This window comes from Astatotilapia calliptera, chromosome 22 (genome assembly GCF_964374335.1).
Source record: "Astatotilapia calliptera chromosome 22, fAstCal68.1, whole genome shotgun sequence".
NCBI classification, from domain to species: Eukaryota; Metazoa; Chordata; class Actinopteri; order Cichliformes; family Cichlidae; genus Astatotilapia; species Astatotilapia calliptera.
Window position 1 is genome coordinate 36733242 of NC_137442.1, and position 4802 is coordinate 36738043.

The window sequence follows — 4802 nt, forward strand, 5'->3', positions numbered from 1 at the left end:
CTAGAAGCCATAGAATAAATCACACACACAAGTACAATAATACAAAAACCACAAAGAACTAAAAACGCTGGGTCAGGAGACCCAGGACTGTGACATAAATAACAACTTGCTAAATTTAAGTAAAATTAAAACAATAAAAAGATACTGCCACTAACTATATCTATGTACAATAAACACAGACAGAACAACAGACAATACAACGTGGTCATGTGCAATTGCGGTAAAGTGAGATGATTGTGCAGTAGGTATTGTTGAAGTTTGTGTTGTTTTTGAGTCTTTTTGGTGAGTATTGTAAAAGTGTTTGTAAGAGTGTTTATGTTTATAGAACTCAAATAGAACTTAAGTAAAAATATAATAATCTTACACTCATCTCTCCTGCATAGTTTTGAGTCTCAGTGAACTAATTGTAAAATTAGGAAGCTGTAACACAGTATCACCAAGAGTGAGTTTTTTTTTATGTGAGAATTTCTTTCAAATAGACTAATGAGTAAGTTATCTTTCTGTCACCACACACTACTTATTTCAAAACTTTTTTATCTGTTTCAGTGTATAAAAATGTTCAGGTAACTCATCTACAAATGGATACCTACAACAATGAGACAAAACAGAAAAAGAAATGAGGTACTCATTTTACATTTTATTATTATTATTATTATTATTATTATTATTATTGTTACTTTATTTAGGAAAACCATATCGGAATACTATATATTTCTCTATAACTTATAGAAAAATATATATCTTAAAATATGATGATAATCATGATATCATAATTTATAGTGTTCTGTATTTGACATATATTTATATTTTTGATTTGCTTGATTGTTCACTGACAATGGGACACAAAGTGCATTATATTAGTGCTGAAATAGACACGAACCTATTCAGTGTGTACCCCACTTGCTGGGGAAGTGCAATTAGTAAGAAAGCTCCTCTAGATGATGATTGTTATGAATTGACAATGAATAAAACAAATCACATTAAATTAAAATATCCAGTGCCAAGTCAAGTCAGTTCATTTATAAGCACAAAAAAACAATACTGACCAAAATACTGTTAAACTATATCATGAAAGCAATAATAACAACACAATACACATAACCACAAGAAAAAACTAAAAAGAAATGTGAAGGCAAATTTAGGAAGGAAGGAAAGGAAAATTAGTGTTGAAATAGGTTTTGAAAAGTGTTACTGAGTGTTGGTGAGGTCCTAAGAGGAGGCCAGGCTGTTCCAAAGCTAGAACAAAGATACAAATTCCTCTTTTCTTTAACTTCTTGGTACAACCAGAAGCAATTTAATGACTGAAACAAATAAAATATTACAATCAAATCCAAACGCACAGGTATTTGGATTTTATGTTTTATCCTAAGTGCCTCAGTGGGTAAAAACTAGCTCTGACATCAGCATTTTCTTTCTTAAATGTAAAGATATTGTCAAAAACCACCCACCACGCTTATTACCAAATGTGTTTTTCAGAGGGTCAAGATCACCTTTGAAGTAGGAATCTACAATTAATAAAAGATCACTGAACATGATTAAAAGTGCTGATTCTGCACTATGATGCACTTCTAAACCATTCTGAAATGATCCATCCAAGTGATGGTTGAATAGATTTCTGATTTTGATGCTTTTCATGTTGCTTTAGCATTTACTTTCATCTATTCAAGATTCGTTGCTCTTAAGCCATCAGCTTAGAAGTAAGAGCTACGTGTATCTTACAACATTTATTTTTGTTGTTGTTAAACAACCTTGTTCTCCCTCTATTTGTTAATACCTCATCAGAGATGTTTTTTATAAGACACTGCATGCTATCACTTTTCAATACGGACACTGTTGTCAGCTGCTATTACAAGTGCAGCTCTCTTGAGGTGAACATGTTTACTGGCAGATGTCTGACATGGAAAAAAAAAAGAAATAGGAAAGAAGTGATTAAAGATTAAGTTTATCTAAAATTCCACCGTAGCAAAACATAACAAAGCCATGTGTGTTTTAGTTAAAAGGTATTCGATAATTATTTAGCATTTGTTTTTAATTTTAAAATCTTTCTGACTCTTGCATACAAAAGGCAGGGCATGCACTTAACAGAGTCCAATAAATAATAAGTGAATATTATAGTAAACCCAATTTGCAAAGGTCAACTTTAAGTGCTATGTAACTAAAGCACAGAGTAATTTTTATTATGTTAATTGCTATTGGTGTTATTAGGTGTTATCTTCATATATTATACTGGCAGCTGCATTTATGTTTGACTCTTTGATTTCAGTTACAATACATGTGACTTTTTGTAACTTCTATGGCCAGTTTTCTTATATTGGGCATGTAATACACTGTCCTGTATAAACTTATTTTTTAGCCCATGTGTCTCTTTATTTGTACCTGTATTATGTGGATCTATTAATTATACATTTAGAAGACATGTACATGTATTAATTAGAAACATAATAAAAATACATTTTCAGATTCAGTTTATACAATGGAATATAGAAAACAGCATATTTGTCAGATATATTTATGAATTTATGACATATCAAGACTAAAACAAACAAAAAAGAAACCTTGAAAAGAAACAAACATTTAGAATTACTATTCTTAAAATGTTTCAACATTTCAAACTTATATTTGCCTTCCTATTAGAGCTTCAATTTTTGTTTTTTAAGGTAGTGGTTTATTATAGTTTAGCAGTTATACCACAATACAGTTTTACTTTATATGCTGGTAGATACTGTGGTTATTGTGAATATAACCGTTGGATGTTCGCTTAACCTGAAGTAGACATGCAGTGTGACAGATATAACTGTGGCTTAAGACATTAGAATATATATAGAATGCAATTTAGAGTTCCAATTTAGAGGACCTTTAGAGGTCACCTGCCCTCTAAATGCAATAAATAAAAATAAAACTTGTTTTTATAATAAAAGAAAAAGAGAAATATATCTATAAGATAACATCATGCAGCAGTGGATTTCTCAGTCTGTCTTGACTCTGGACACCTGCAGTTTTTACACATGGAAATCACATGTGTCCTAAGATGTAGGATTAGAACACAGGTTTAATCCGAATAAACTACTATTTTTCTGCTCGTTTCGCCTTATAAAAAACGTCCATTTAGCTCAACACCACCGATAGAACCAGATTAGGCAGCAAAATAACTGAACTAACATTATCATTAGTGTAAATGATCCTGATGTTTGTGGAGGACCGTAAAAGTGATATTCAGCTGAGCATCATGGCCCTCCTGTCCTCCACAGCTTCCTGCCAGTGTTTAGACAGCATGAACAGTGTGCATTCTAAAGTAGAGGCTTTTAAAGCAAGTAGAACGTGAGTTCTATTTGACGGACTGACTGACGATGAGAACACAGCTGAACATAATCTGACACATAGGAAGTAGAACATGTGGAAAATAAACAGTGAACATGAATGAACTGAAAGCACTGGGTCACAACCCAGAAACCCTGACATTAGTCTTCGTCATGCTGTTTGAGCGTTCAGCCATTTTTGCAAAAAAATTATCCACCACCACACTTCCGCATCAGGTTTGTCAAGTTAGTGACTGATTTGTTTATTCTTTTAGCTTTTGCTGCATTTTTCTATTTGTTTTCTTTCTTTGTAATCTTTTTTCGATTTCTGTTGTGTTTTATGGTGTTTTTAATTTGATGGTGTTTTCTTAAGTTGCACTCCTTTTGGCCTCTCAGGACCACTGTAACTTTTGCTATTTTTTGTTAAGTGCCATGGTTGGTTTACTTTGCCTTAGGATTGTGTGTCCAGAGTCAAGAGAGACTGAGAAATCCATCAAGGCGAGAGGTGCCCAGACACAAGGTTTTTCTACTCTTGATGATACACCAGGACAAATTCAACAGTGTGAGGAAGAGGAGAGGAAGAAGTGCCAGCTCAGAGATATATAGAAGAGCGGAGGTGAAGACACAGACTGCTCTTTCTTGATGAAGGCTGTTAGAAAAGTTTAAAATAATTAGCAATGGTTAAATAAATAAATTAGCACTGGGCAGTGAAAAGGTATACATTCAAAAAGTTAAAGTGTGTAAGCACTCGCACCAAAATATCCCTGAAAATAAACGTCAAGCATATTAACTTCAGTTTTATGTTTCTTCAGTTAAACATGAAATATTACTGCTTTATCTATGTGTTTGTTTCATATTGCTGTTTATATGTTTTATATATTTTGTGATAAGTTCATCTGCTGCATTACATCGTATTTTATAAGCATGTTATACATCTGTATCATGCTCTGTTAGGCCCATTCAGCCATTTAAGGATCAGATATCTTTTCCATCTGACCTAAGAAAATTATATGTCATGATTTTCTCACCCAATAAAGGGATACAGGCTATTCTCATTTTATCAGCAGCTTACTCGTTTATTAACAAGAAGGCCCAGAGGTAGCACTGACGGTTGCCAGAATACTTTATAGTATGTAACTTTATTTGTTTTGTTTATGAAATGTATAGTTTTATTTTTTGAAGAACCTTTTGATGTAATGTGATGTGCATTATGTGTTGAGTTATGACTGAATGGCTGAACTGCAGCACAGAAATAAATGAGATCTTATCTGGACAAGATAATAACTTTGATTTCTTCTCTATTACAGCACAGTTTTTAAATAAATAAATAAATAACTGCCTTCAGAAAATGTCATCAGAAAAATGCAAAAAGATATTAATTTTTTTATTCAGTTAAGCCTTTTCACCAAAAGAGCAAATGGCTCTTGCTAGAGATTTAAGCAAACAAGCTGAAAAAAAAGAAAGCTCAAACTTTACCTTCATGTATTTGAAAAACCCCACATGTAA

The 4802-nt window shown here is 32.5% G+C and overlaps 1 long non-coding RNA gene across 1 annotated transcript; it reads left to right on the plus strand.

The window, feature by feature from the left end:
- Positions 1 to 543: 543 nt before the first annotated feature.
- LOC145423674 (uncharacterized) lies at positions 544 to 4569 on the plus strand. The gene is made up of 2 exons (XR_013904733.1): positions 544 to 621; positions 3752 to 4569. It is a non-coding gene; the product is annotated as an uncharacterized LOC145423674 (long non-coding RNA).
- The last annotated feature ends 233 nt before the right edge of the window (positions 4570 to 4802 follow it).